The sequence below is a fragment of the Charadrius vociferus genome, unplaced genomic scaffold, assembly GCF_000708025.1.
Source record: "Charadrius vociferus isolate BGI_N301 unplaced genomic scaffold, ASM70802v2 scaffold185, whole genome shotgun sequence".
In the NCBI taxonomy this organism is placed as follows: Eukaryota; Metazoa; Chordata; class Aves; order Charadriiformes; family Charadriidae; genus Charadrius; species Charadrius vociferus.
In genome coordinates, this window is record NW_009648955.1 from 639,513 (window position 1) to 655,224 (window position 15,712).

The window sequence follows — 15,712 nt, forward strand, 5'->3', positions numbered from 1 at the left end:
AGCTCCTTGGGTTTTGTTGGGGTTTTTTTTCACTTTTTTTTTCTCTGAAACTCATTCTGCAGTGAGTTGGCTGTGTTACTTATTTGTATATAAATATGGGTGAGAAGGCATTTCATTTAATTCTTTATTGGTTATACAGTATATTAGTAATGCTAAAACATATATAGAAATCTTGAGTTTTTTTCAAATACATGTAGGTTGTAGTATCAAATACCTGTAAAAGCAGATAGTACTGAAAATTTCCATTACAGAGATTTTTATGATAGCTTTACACTGACATGTGCATGAATCTGTGTTTCATTCTCCGTTCAGACACATGAAAGACACACCTTTGGGTTGTGTCCTCAAAAAGTACAGCAAACATTGTGCATATTTGTGTCCTTGTTTGTATTTAACTGTAAACCACTTTGAATGCAAGTACAGTGAAAATGTGTTTTCCTCATGACAGATCATCTGAGAAGTAACCATCTCAAAGCCCTGTGGACAATATTATTACTTATTATATTCAAACACGCTTCTTAACAGTAATTCAGTTCATGACTATTTAGGTACATCATTGCCCAGGATTAGATCCCATTGGTGTCTTTCAATTGCTTTATGAAATGAACATAAAAATTGCATGGATGAGAAGTGTTCTATGTGGAAAAAACGTCAAAGGCAAGAAAGAATTTCTTACCTCTGATGTCACTCAGTTTCAGACAGCAGCATTACAATTTGCAGGAGTGCTAATTAAAACCAATTGTTATTTCATTTACTTGACATGCCTTTAAAATAGCTTGTAAAACTTGCCATTCCTGACAAGACAAAGATCCTGAGTCCATGAACATGTATGATTTACAGGTTTTCCTCCTTTTCCCTTACAGACATAAATATAATGATCTTTGAATGTAAGAACCAAAAGATGGACCTGTGCATATTTAAGAGCATGACAATTCACACTAGGGAAGAGCCTTTTCTTTTTCTGCCATCTTTGGGAGGTCAATGAAGGAGAATTGATTAACTTAAGTGTGATATTGATGTTTTTTTTCCTTAAAACTCCTTGTAACAAACAATGTAATTTCTAACCTAGAACAAAGCCGATGCTTACTAATATCATCTCATCGGAGAATGTCACTAGCAGCTCTGCCTTGTTATTCTGTCCCTGAGTAACAGCAGTCTCAAATACACCAAATGCTTTCTCTAATCCTCTTAAGGACATATTGTTGGAGGGATTGATGTCATATGCAGTCTTGGATCAAAATCAGTAAATTTTTGTTTGTTTGTTTGTTTCAGTAGCATCGGTTATTTCACTACTAATGGCCCATATGGCCTAGAACAGGCCAAAACCATGAAGTGCTCAGAAAAGATCATTTTTGCTCTGGGGAAGATTTTCCAAAATGTGTGAAGTGTAAAAAAGAATGTACATAAAAGTAATCCCTCTTCAAAAAGTATTTGATGGAAGCTTTCAGTTTCAGCTATCATGAGCCAATTAGAGAGAAAAAAATAAACATCTTCCTGACACCATGGTGTATTTCTCTATAATGAAGGTTTGGGCCATTGAGGGTGATGTCAAAACATTGAGTGTCTTTGCACTCAAAGTGGAGTATAGGACTTTTCTTAACAATTTGGAGAGTATTTTGCTTCTTTGAGCATGCTGTTTGTAAATGTTGTTTTTCAGCTAGATAGTTTTCTGTTGGGTAACTTTAGAGTAACTCCATTGCTTGTTTGATTTTTATGGTGATAGTCCAGACGAACACAACAGTCAAGAAAGGGCTAATTTGGATCAGTGTGCATCATTAACCTGCTATCCACCATTACATCATACTGTATTTCCCTGGTTATTCTCTAACCATCCATGGCTAAATTCCTTGTCCTTCAATTTTACTTCTTCCTTTAGTCTCTAACAGCTAATTTGTCATTTCTTTTCTTCTGTCTGATATGAGGCTGATGAGTATAAGTAGAGAAATCTCCTCTTTATAGATCCAGACTCAACACAAAGAATTGTTTGTCCCCAGGTTTCAGCATGCTGCCCTGTAAAAGTCTGTCTGCTGGTATATACAATAATCTCAGATTAATTTTTTTTAAGACAAGACAGATTGTGTCTCATATTTCTTTTTTTTTTGCAATAAGGTATATTCATATATTCATAGCACCACAGATCATAGAACCATAGAATAGAACTGCTAGGGTTGGAAGGAACCGTAAAGATTATCTGCTCCAACCCCCCCGCACTGGGCAGGGATGCCTTCCACTGGACCAGGTTGCTCAAAGCCACATCCAACCTGGCCTTGAACACTTCCAGGGATGGGACATCCGCAGCTTCTCTGGGCAAACTCTTCCAGTGCCTCACAGGCCTCACAGTAAAGAATTTCTTCCTAATTTCTAATGTAAATCTACCCTCTTTCCGTTTAAAACCGTTACCCCTCATCTTATCACTATATCCCCTGATAAAGAGTCGCTCCCCATTTTTTCTGTAGGCCCCCTTTAAGTACTAGAGGGCTGCTATAAGGTCTCCCTGGAGCCTTTTCTCCGGCAGGCTGAACAAGCCCAACTCTCTCAGCCTGTCTTCAGAGGAGCGGTGCTCCAGCCCTCTGATCAGCTTCGTGGCTCTCCTCTGGACCTGCTCCAAAAGGGCCAAGTCCTTCTTATGTTGGGGGCTCCAAAGCTGGATACAGTACTCCAGGTGTGGTCTCACCAGAGTGGAGTACAGGGGCAGTATCAACTCCCTCAACCTGCTGGCCACGCTTATTTTGTGCAGCTCAGGATGCAGTTGGCTTTCTGGGCTGTGAGCGCGTATTGACAGCTCATGTTGAACTTCTCATCAACCAACATCCCCAAGTCCTTCTTCTCAGGGCTGCTCTTAATCCATTCTCCACCCAGCCTGTATTTATGCTTGGGATTGTCCCAACCCACATGCAGGACCTTGCGCTTGGTCTTCTTGAACTTCTTGAGGTTTGCAGCAGGCCACTTCTCAGTCCTGTACAGGTCCCTCTGGATGGCATCCCTTCCCTTCAGCATGTCGACTGCTCCACGCAGCTTGGTGTCGTCAGCAAATTTACTGAGGGTCCACTTGATCCCACTGTCCATGTCACCAACAAAGATGTTAAACAGTACCAGTCCCAGTACTGCCCCCTGAGGAATGCCACTTGTTACTGATCACCACTTGGACATCAAGCCATTGACTGCAAGTCTTTGAGTGCAGCCATCCAGCCAATTCCTTATCCACCGGGTGGTCCATCCATCAAATCCATGTCTCTCCAATTTAGAGACAAGGATGTCGTATATGATAGTGTCAAAAAAAAGATCCATACAAGGTAGAAGCAACCTCAGGAAATCTCCACTCCCACCTCCTGCTCAAAGAACAGGGTCAGCCATGAACTCAGACAAGGTTGCTCGGGGCTTTATCTGATCAGATCTTGAAAATACCCACAGATGTTGAACAGGACACATGCCAGGATAATCCCTTGTGTCACTACACTTGCCATAGCCATCCAGGTAAAGTATAACCCATTAACCACTATTCTGTAAGCTCAACCATCCAATTTTTTTTTTAACAGTCTAGTTGTCCACCCATCCAGACCATAACATCCTAACTTGATGTGACAGTATCGTGGGAGATATAGCCTCAAAAGCTTTGTTAACATAGGGGTAAATGACATTCACCACCCTTCTTTCATCCACAGATCCAGTCATTGTATCATAGAAGGCGGTGACATTTTTCAGCATGACTTATCCTTGGTTAAATCAAAATCCTCCCCTCTTTGAACCCTGTTCCTAAGCACAAAAGTGTGGGAGAACTTGTTGTTGAAGGCTGAGGCAAAGACATTGAATATGACAAAGCCCTTATATGCATTTGTTCTCACTAAATCAACTGTCCCATTCAACAGCAGGTCCACATTTTTTTTTGGTTTATTCTTTTCCTACTGAGGTAGTAGTAGAAGCTCTTGTTGCCCTTGCCAGTTTTCCAGATACCATCCCTGCATGCCTGAGCAATAATCTTCCTTTGTAGCCTGTCCTCACTTTCACCTCCTTCATACTTTTTCTTTTTTTCTTTTCTTTTTCCCTTTCACTTTCCTTTTTCACCCTGGAGGACTGTCACAAGTTCATCTTTAGCCGGGCTGGTCTCCTCAGATGTCTACTCAGTTTCCTGAGTATCAGGATGGACCATTCCTGCACTTTGGCAAAGGATGTATTTGAACCTGCCGGGTTTCTTGAGGTCCTTTGAGCTTCAGAGCTACACTCCATAGGATCCCATCTATGAGTTACCTGATTAAAAAAAAAAGAGACACGATGGTCATGGTCATAAAAGCCAAGACACTGCCTGCAACACTAACCATGCTGCCAGCTGTTAACTTGCAAGGTGTGTGCACTCCCACTTGAGCCTTTCCCCTTGACCTGAAGGATTAAGAAGGACATCAGCTGAGTCTCTGGGTCTCACTTTTTCCCCCAGAGCTCTCTGTAGACACTCTTGATTTGCTCCATATGCTCCTTGGTAGTGTCACTGGTGCCCACACTGATAAGCAACGTGAGATCAAGAGCTGGACAAGCCTTGGCAGTCTCTGCAACATCATGGATCCTGTCCTCCAGAAAGCATCAAACCTCCAGTGACAACATGCCTGCTCAACTGGTGGTGTCTCCCGGCATCCATCCTCACAAACTCAATGATCTTTAAGGTCCTTTCCAACCTAAACTATTCTATGATTCTGTGATTCTATGATTCCTCCTGGTGCTGACTTTCAGTTCAGGCCCAGCTAGTTCCTGGAGTTTCTCTTAGGGGACCACAGTCCTCTCCACTGTCTATTAGTACATTTTGCTAATACTACAAATTCAAATTTGACGGCAGAGAAGAAGTATTGCTCCTGCTTTCAGAAGTCACAAATCTCCAGCTTTCCCCATCTTGGGAGTATCCAGCCACCACCCAGTCAAGGCTCCAACTGTCCCTCCTTCCTTGCATCATGTGGCTCAGGATGTCTGCAAGGTTTCTGTTTCTTATTCATGAGGGAGCTATTTGAGCCTTATCACTCGGAAATTTCTGAAATATCAAGTTATTCTGAACCATACTGTGCTGCCTCAAGAAAATGGCTTTACATATATTAAGTATATCAGAGTAAGCAAAAGCATTTTACTTCAGAATCTGTTTATATCCAAATGCCATCTGCTGCTGGGTGGGTTTTTTCATGAAATAAATGTTGATATGCTACAAAGGTCATACTTATTGCTCTATGGATATTTCAGCATGACACCCAATTTTGAGGAGGAATCTCATGCAGAAACGATTTGTTTTGCTACAGAGACTGGGTGTAAAGTTTAAATGCTCTGTCATAAAACAGAGAACAGTTTCTGTACCTTAGACATGCTGGAATCAGTACATTCATTAATTTTAGGACAGCTGCATGGTAATGTTACAGCACTGGAAATTATTGATATAAGAAACCTATGGAGAACTCAGGAAGAACAAAGCAAGAATTTAAGTCATGTGGTGGTAGTGATCAGTACTCCTTCTATAGCTAATTTCTATAATTCTTATATTGTACTTCTGGACATCCAAGTAGTAGGTAAAAATTCCTATGCTTCATCTCCTTCTGTCTCAGATTACATCAAAATGCCCCCTTGCAAGGGACGCTATGTTATTCTTTCTCATAGCAGAAGATAATATCATTCTGTGAATGTCCTAATGTGCAAGGTGAACTTTAACACTGTGATGTAAACACCTCTGTAAAATACTCATGACAATATCCCTGTTCCACATATTTCTCTCTGACGCTTTGTGCTGCCATCTGTTAGAGGATGGTTCTGTCACTCATGGCTGGATCTTAGGTAAATAATGAGTAAAACAGTGTTCTTAAAAAGAAAAATAACAAAAAAACACAAACCCAAAAACAACAACAAAAAAACCCGCAAAAAGCTCAAACCAAAACAAACACTACCTTGGTCTTATTTTTATCATTACTAGTACTGTTCATGGTCAAATCTAGGCTCAGATAAACAACAGCATTTTTGTTGTTGCTGTCTTTGGCTGCAATATCACGTTCAAATGATGGCATCATAACATCCAAGCAGGCTGCCTATGCTCTCCCTGCACCTGGCAAGGCACACACAGGAGAAAGCACAGTTTTGTCAGAAGGCGCTGCAGAATCCCAGTTAACCAAGAGGGAAATGCTGAACACAACGTTGTGTCTTAAATTCTGCTCTGCTACAGGACCTTAATGTGTTATTTGGTGCTTACAGAGACAGCTTCTTCTGCTGAGACTTCACAGGTCTGCTCTCCTCCTTAGTTAGTGGAAGCACTAACTATAACTTTGTCCCATTCTTGTTTCTAGTATGAAATCTGATTTCTTCTGGGCAGAACTTGCTGATGGAAAGGAGAGAGAGAGTATGAGGGATGGGGAGGAGGTCTAGTGCAGAAAGCCCAGGAGTGGATGAGGGCATTCCCCTAAAGGGAGGCAAGCATGACTGCGCATCCCTGTCATACACACAAAAAGTTTCCCATCGAGCTATCGCATGCAATAATGACAAAGGTAGTGGGAATGCTGTTTTGCAAGACACTGTGACTGCCATGGTGACTGCTGCAAGGCTCACTCTGGGACACGGACACGAGGAAGCCTGCTGGTCCACACCTCCAGGGAAAAAGTACCTACTCTCTTGGATCCACAGCCAGCTAAAGTGTAAGGCTGATTTCAAGTTGTTCAAAATTTATAATAATTTGTGCATGTGCAGGTGTGAAATGAAGGTGCTCAGGCATTAAGATGTCAAATACTGAGAAGGTCACAAAGCCTGGGAAACACCATAATTAGGAACAGCAGAAAAGCGTTTTTGAAGACTGCATTTTTATTAGGCTTTTAAATAACTTGCTTCAATCTCTCAGAAACCCTAGTGGAACAGTTACAAATGAACCTAGAAACATCTGACAGCTAGCAGTGGCACAGCCTAGATCCTTTAAGAGACAATTTTCAGATGTTCAGAGCTCAATTTTTTCATTTTTTTTTTTAAACAGAGTGAAGTCTGTGCAGTGAGAGAGGATTAAGATGAGGAAAATCTGTGTGGTTTAGAGTAACTAAAGACAGCTTCATAACACAAATGTACTGAAGTGTTCAATCTTGTATGGAATCTTTTTATGTGTGTAATACCCATCATGAGTATATAGTCATAGTCCCGCCTCTCTGCAAGCATTGAGTCATTGTGTTACGTGTTCAGTGGTACAATCTGCATTGTATTCTTACCTTTTTTTTTTTTTTAAATTAACTATTCTACCTGAGATGTTAATATGATAGCTAAAACTGGGAATGTCCAGCTCAGTGCTTTTTAAACAGTACCTAATGACTCCTCAAGGTAGAAAATGCATGATTTTCACTTCCTCCTTATTTTAATCATTAAATGGATACTTTCAGAAGCAGCTTGTTTTAAGTGTATGCTACTTCTACTAATCCATTGAAAAATAGCAGGGTCGAAGTGCCCCTCTGCAGCCAATTTTTTAAGAGTGATGTGCCTGTATACCTTCCAAACCTCAACAACATGCTGTAAGGAGGAAAAAATCAAAGTACTCTGTTGAACTGCTAACATTTGCACCACCAAAAGATTGCTTTGTTTTCTGTATTTTAGCTCTTTCTTTCCTAATTCTGGCAAAGCAAGGCCTCGAGAGAAAAAAAAAATCAAGCAAATTTCTAGCCATACAACCACGATATTCAGAAATCACATCACCAAAAAAACAGTAGCAAAAACCAGAACGACCTTCCCACTATAAATCTTGTTACATTTGCAACCAGTCTGTCAATTCTGAGATTGAGATCTGAGTGTGTCGACTTGATGTAGTAATCTGAAGACCGTAGGCAGTGTTGCTCCCTTGACTCTTTCCTGTTGTTCACAGACTCAAAAAATGAATGCTGATTTTCAGCCTTTGATACCATTGTGCTCCACTTTAATATATATTTTTTTTGTTAGTTTGAGAAAGATTGTCATTTAGCAAAGATACATTTGCAGGACAAATAGAATACTTACTTTAAAAGAAAACAAAAGGTAATCTTAAAAAGTAGTTGGTGAAAGACCTGCTTGTCTGGATTTATTCTCAAAACCAAAATGTTTAAAAGTATAGTTTGCGTCATAAGGCTGATGAATGGTCTTTTGCAGACCTCTGCTGTCAAACAATAGCTACAGAAATTTAGTGCAGTCTTGCTCTACTTGCTGAAGGATGTAATCACCTTTAACTGACTGGCCACCTAAAACTTGTAGTTACAATGAACTTATGTGGGCAATATCTGTTAAATTTCATGGTTCCACAAGCTACTTGGGGCTACATCTATCAAACAGTGGACATACTGCAATTATCAGCCCTGCAGCAAAATGCTAGGTGTTTTGCTGCTTGGGTCCAACCCGCAGTCTTGAGCCACACACACGTTATTGGAGGTCAGTCACCTGCCATTAGAGCAATGTGAACTGCAGGACAGGCTGGTTGCTGGAACATTGAGTCATGGTCTTATTTATCTATATATTGTACAGCTTTTTCTGTTGGAAAGGAAAATGGCCTTTTAAAGGAAGTCTGTCTTTAAAAGGAAAAACTCAGTGGCTTGTTTAATGTCACTTCCTTTAAATCTGCAGCTATCTACAATTTTAAATATTTCTTTTTTATAGAGAAAACACACTAATGTGATTTCACTGCTCAGTAATTCTTTCCCAGTTTTTATACCCTGTTTTTCATATGCTGTTACTTGAGTGCATAACAATTTTTTAAAATGTACATTGTATTCTCATATGGTTTGTTTATTTGATAGTAGCAAAAGATCACCTGTTGATCAAGTGCCTGTTTATTTACCTTATGCAGTCTTCAGGTATTTCTTTGCAAATATCCTGCTTGTGGGCCAAAGTGAGTAGTTTAGGAATATGTGCAATGACCACAATGAAGAAAGTAAGCATTTACTAACAGCTGCCACATACAACACATCATATACAAATGTGGATCCAATTTTCATAATAGAAATACATCTAACATTTTAATTACTACTGCCACAGCTTTTATTGACAATTGAATGCTAGTTATAATAGATATAGAATCAACATGGAAAATTAATCTTTTCTGAGATAAAGGGAAAGGCATACGTATTTCTATGTTAAGGATGCTGCATCTTCGAATTTTTAAAACTGAACTCTGCTCAGAGAAAGTGGCCATGTAAAAAGTAATATTACTGAAGTCACAAGTTAAAGGAGAGAGCTGCATCTTGTTCTGTCTTGAGGACTTCTTTCTCTCACTTCTTGTTTTGTAGCTTTCCCAGAGTCCTAAAAAAAAAAACAGGTACTTGAAGGACTGAGAAATGTGATGGCATTATGTGAAAGAATAAGGTTTTGTCATTGTTCTCAGCCCAGTATCCAAAGCAAAGGCATCAGAAGCAAACAAGAAAACACTGCAAAACTATGAGGAAACATTTGTCTCAATGTACTTTAAAAAGAAGGAAAAAATATTCTGAGAATTGAGCTCTTATGAACCATTTAGGATATATGAAAGCAATGCCTGCAGATTTCCCATAGAAAACTCTAAACATCTCACCTTCACTTCAAACAATAAATCTGATTTTAGCTTGGAAATTAAATTTAAGAAGCTTGGAGGAAATAATATCCTAGTGTCTCATCTTAAACTTTTAATATTCATTGTTTGTCTTCCCTGTGTTCTTAAGTACAGAGGGGAAAAACCAGAGTTGCAAACACAAAAATAAATTACAAAAGAGTGGTAATACCTTTAGCTGTTATTTTACACCATCTGTGAATCTCAGTACTGCATATCTCACTGAATTACTTTACCACTGAGTAATTTGGTGTTTTTCAAGAAAAAAACATTCTGCCTTTTCAAGCAAAGCAGAACTTGGGTGGTACTTTCATCTTCCTGTAACAATACCTGCTTGGCAGAGGTCCAGATTAGAGCTCTGGATCCACATAGGATGTGGAGCTGCTCTTGGCTGTTTCAACAGGATCTGAGATGCTGAGCAGATCCCAGGCTCTGGCAATGCAAAGCAGCCAACTGAACAGCTCTTCTGTGGGGCTGCAATCATTTTACAGCACTGCTGTGGGAAATCCTAAAATAACCTAGAAATGTTTCTACTGTTATTACTAAGTTCTCTTAATTCCTCCTCAGAAGACTGTCCATGTCTTTTTTTGTCTCTGCAAGTTCGTTGGGTCTACACGGCAAGTTCTAGGTAGTGGGTGGGTCACAGGGGTGGCTTCTGTGAGAGGTTGACCAAAGCTGCCTCCATGCTGGATGGAGCCAATGCCAGCCAACTCCAAAACAGATCCGCTGCTAGTCAAGGCTGAGCCCATCAGCGATGGCAGTAGCACCTCTGTGATAACGTATTTAAGACAGTGCGGGGGGGTGGAGAAGAAAACCAGAGAGAGGAGTGAGAATCTGTGAGAGCAACAACTCTGCAGGCACCAAGGTCAGTGAAGAAGGAGGGGAAAGAGGTGCTCCAGGTGCCAGAGCAGAGATTCACCTACAGCCTGTGGTGAAGACCATTGTGAAGCAGGATTTCCCCCTGCAACCCATCGAGGTTAATGGTGGAGCAGATATCCACCTGCAGCCCATGGAGGACCCCACACTGGCACAGGTGGATGTGTCTTGGTGAAGGCTGTGGCCCCATGGGAAGCACATGCAGGAACAGGCTCCTGGCAGGACCTGTGGCCCCATGGAGAGAAGTCCATGCTGCAGGAGGTTTGCTGTCAGGACTTGTGACCCTGTTGGGGGGGACCCATGCTGGAGCCGTCTGTTTCTGAAGGACTGCACCGTGTGGAAAGGTCACATGGAAAGGACCCATGCTGGAGCAGTCCATGAAGAATTATAGCCCTTGGGAAGGACTTACATTGGAGAAGTTTGTGGAGGACTGTCTACTGTGGGAGGCAGCCCATGCTGGAGCATGGGAAGAGTGTGAGAAGTCCTCCCCCTGAGGAGGAAGGAGCAACAGAGACAAGGTATGATGAACTGACCGCAACCCCCATTCTCCATCCCGCAGAGCTGCTCAGAGGGAGGAGGTAGAGAATTCAGAAGTAAAGTTGAGCTCAGGAAGAAGGGAGGGGTGGGGGTAAGAAGTTTTTAAGATTTGGTTTTATTTCCTCCTCTGATTTGATTGGTAATAAATTAAATTAATTTTTCCCCAAGTCCAGTCTGTTTTGCCTGTGATGGTAATTGGTGAATGATCTCTCTCTGTCCTTATCTTGACCCATGAGCTTTTTCTTATATTTTGTCTCCCCTGCCCAGCTGAGGAGAGGAGTGATAGAGTGGCTCTGGTGCGCACCTAATGTCCAGCCAGGGCCAACCACAACAGCAATAAAACAATTCTCTACCTAGCTAATGTTTGGGGTGGTTTTTTTTTTTCTTGTATGAAGTCTCCTTTCACCAAAGTCTGACAAAAAGCAAAAATCCAGAAATCCTGAACACTGTGTCGAGTCCACTATATTAGAAACCTATTTTTCCGGCTTGGGTTCCTGACACCCTACAAGTGGTTTACTATATCCACTCATGTGGCTTAAAATTTCAGTTTATGCTGAAGGTTCACAGATCCTTTCTTGCATCTTGTCATGCCTTCTACTGTGTAGTTCAGTATCTGCCTACAGTATTTGAAAGCAACATTATTGGAGATGTGGGCACTGATGATGGAGATTTTAGTCTCACTGTTCAGATCCTTATGCCATGTGCTTGTCACAAGAAATCAACCACCTCTCAGCTTGTGTCACTCTAAGCCCTCCAGCCTGCAGCTGCCTCCTCCCTGACCTAGCCAAACTTCCTTGAGGGTCTTCTACTACTCTCATCTCCTTGGTGTCACAGTAAAGAATAACTCCCTTGTCAGCTAGATGACTAGAAACAGATATCTTCAAAGGAGAGCAATCAGAAACAAAATTTTGGAATTGATTGACTACCTGACAGGATTTGAGCAATTTGAGTTTTCTCCCGTACACAGAGATCTATAAGAAATGGAACAAGTTTGCCCACCTCACAGTCCTGCAACGAAGTGGGCTGCAGAGACTGTTTTCACATATCACCGTCTAGAGTTTGACAGCACTGACAATCAATCAGAAATCTCCCCTTACCATCTAAATTGCCAGGCCATTTTTTAAAATTTCTTCATTAGGGTATGGATTGCCTTCTGCAGTGAGAATTTTATTTTTTCCTCTTGTTAGAGAGTATAACTACCCCCCAAAGCCTTACACAATTGGAGAGCAATTTAAACAGAGTTATTAACACTACCTACCCAGTAGCTGGAAGAAATACTAACCTCAGGACTGGAAAATGAGTCTGACTTGTTTAAATGCCGGAAGGAGCTCTCTGCTTTTGTGCTTGCAGAAATAGACAGAACAAGAAGGACGAAGGATCACATTTCAAACACGATCCTAGGCTTGTCTTTTTTTTCCTCAGTTTCATCTTTTGCACCGTTTCAGTGTTTCATGGTGATAAAGAAAGCTCAACTTATTGCTAAAGTGACACAAAACATACTTGAGAAATTTGTCTTCCTTCTAGAAAAAAACTTTCAATTTTAATATTCATTTCTTCTCAGTATCTTTGTCTTGAGGGAGTTCTTATATAGATTGTACAAAGCTGAAAACTCAAAATCTGCATTTAGATAGAAATCTCAGAAAGGTCTTCTATACAAACTAAGCAATATTGCTTTTTTCTTCCTTCCAGTATGTCATGAAATAATTTTTCTCTTTTATTCCTTAAACAATGACTCTAAAGCAGGGCTTCAGGGTCCCCTAAACGCTGTCAATGAAGATGCTGTAATAGCTCTAATTTTGTATGATAAACCAACCTTCCTGCATCAAATGCGCAAAAAGCTATATTTTTCTGTTTACTATAAACATCTTCTGTTTTTCATTCAAGTATGATGCCCATGTTAGAGGTCAATGGAAACAGAATGGAGATCTGAGGAATAAAATTCCTATTATATTCATGAACAAGGTCTTGCTGCAGTCCATGGACTGTGAAAAAGGGTTAAAAGTGACTGATGATATTTTAATAGGTTTTCATAGATCTCAGTGTCTGTCATTTGTTTTCAGTCGATAATTCACATGGTTGCAGAAGACAACACCATTGATTTTTAGTGTAGCAGTACTTGGACAAAAGGATTGTAAAATGCTTCATAACCTTTTACACACGCTGGGACAAATCCTGCCCCAGCTCACATCCCAAGTATTATCACTGATTTTGTAAAGGCTGGATGAGACCCAGAGGAATGATGTCAGAAGCAACATATGTATGATCTCTATGAGAAGAGAAATACCTCTCACTCGTGGAATACCACGTGCAAGGAAGAGGGGAAGAACACAGTTTGAGAGCAAACGCAAATCTTGTGCTTAGAATGATCCCATGCACTCTATTGGAAAAATATTGACCCTCTTGAAAGGAATACGGACTTTCCCATTGACATAAACAATGAGTTTATCGTGGCCTTCTGTTTTCTCCATAAATAACAGTCTTCACTTAAACGGCAAATTAATAAGAGTCATTTCTGTTGCACCAAGCATACCAATAAGTTACAGAAAAATGTCTTTAACATGGCCAGGGTGGTTCCTACCAAATCTACCAGACAGTAAAATAACAGGCAGATTTAATGAGGTGAATTGACAGTCAGCAGTTTTCCAGGAACCACGCATGACTCGATACGTATTATGATTTCCAGAGAAAACAAGTCAGTTGTGTAATTGTACTTTCAGTTAATAATGGTATGTGCAAAAGAGCTTCCTCTGAGTTGTGTTTTCAGGCATTATGCTTATGATAGGGACACATTTGCAGCAGATGGCTCCCAAAGGCCTTTGTTTTAGGGAATTGCAGCTTGGTGATCACAATTTACTTTATTTTACAAAAAGCATACAGAAAGCTTGTTGTTGTTTAACATGTTTCTATGGAAATTAAGCTAATGAAACTTGTGATCTGAAAGAGCCTGGGGAAAGCTCTATGGTACCAGAGCTGAGAGGAACAGGTGAATAATGAAGTAGTAGCATGTCAAGGCTTCGTAACAGATTGATTGTTCTTACAGGTTATAATTAAGCTATTGCTGCTATTTCTCATAACTTTTCGTTACTGGTAGCAATCTGTAAAATACATAACTCAATTCCTACTAAGGATCTGATGGTTTCAGAGTTAAACCAAGTATTCTTCCAATTTAAAGACATTTAAGTGTCCATCAGGCTGTATTAATATTTAAGACATTTAGACCTTGGCTGCCTGATTACACTAGTTACTAAATAATATGCCTGATGTTCCCAAGTAATCTAGCAAGTTCTTTTTTTCAGGCCTCATGATTTATAGGCAAGTTAGAGTGGTATGATTGGAGGTCAAGAAAAATATTAGTGACCAAAGTATTGAAGGCTTTCCTGATTGTGCTTGTGGCCTATTGCAGCATTTGTCAGTATGTTCATATCAGGCTGAAACATTGCACTGTATCACTGGATATAACCCATTCTACATAGTCTGTACCTCATCTTCCCAATAAATGTGCATGTGTTTCAACACTCTCTAAAATAAAGCTCTTATAGATGTTAGCAGGAGAAGACTCTATTAACATGGTCTGGAGCTAATCAAGAGAAACCAAATTTGACTGGTGTACGTTACAGGGTACAGAAACATCAAGAAGAAACGTGATAATGATTTTCAGAATAAAAGCATATCTAAATGGCATTGATATGCCTCTTGTTAAGAGAAGGGTCTGAGAAAACCAGATGCAAGAGGCATGCCTCTCATTCTTCCATCTCCGTTTCTTTAAGTAGCCTACTTCCTTTCCAATGCATGCTGCCAGCTGGAGTATTGAGCTCTAAATCTTTCAGGTAGCTTTAGGAGACTAAATAATATGAGACGTCTAAAACTAATGACCCTGTGCTGAACTTTCCCTTCCTGAAATATTCTCCCTTACTCCAAAGGGATGTTGTTCACAGGACTGTCACATTAAAGCTACTTAACAACCTCTCTGTCCTGGTTTGAGCTAAAATAGAACCGGTTATCCATGCAGTAAATTTACTTTTTGGTTAAGCCTCTTCTAACTAACTGAACTCTCTGATATTAACAGCATATTTTTCAGACACTGTCCCCTTCCAGAGACTGATAAGACCTGATTGTTTCTAATTTATGCCAAGGCATGGTATGCAAAGAGGTTAGGGTTTATACTTATTGCTATAACAGCCAAGGGCAGCTGACTTGGTTATTTGCCCCGTTGGAGGGTCGGAAGCGGAAAAGTGTAGAGGGGTCCCACCTGTGGGGAGGAGCAAACAGGACAGGTGACCCAAAACTGACCAACAGGGTATTCCATCCCATCTGCATCATGCTCAGTATAAAAGCTGAGGGCTCAAAGGGTCCACCTTCTTTATTCAATGGCTGGAATCCGAGGAGGACTCTGTTCATCTGTTTTCTAAACTCCTAAGTTTCTTTCTCTCTCTTCCTCCTCCCCTTCAGGGACGAGTTGGGGAGAGCATCTGTCATTCGTTTCAGTGGCCAGTCTGGCCTAAACCATGACACTGTCCAAGCTAAGCCATGATATATAGTTTCCAGCAGTGTACCTTCCCAAGCATTAAGGGAAAATAATCAATACTTAAAAAAAAAAGGCCAGTAAAGGCTTTTAGCACTTAATGATACAATCATTATATTCTTCCTGAGTTAATAAGAAAAGTTCTATGATATTTATTTTGATCCTGGTCATACCTAGATATCTCCTAGATATCTCTTTCTCAAAAAAAAAAAAAAAAATAATCTTCCATACAAAAGAAATCAGAGAAT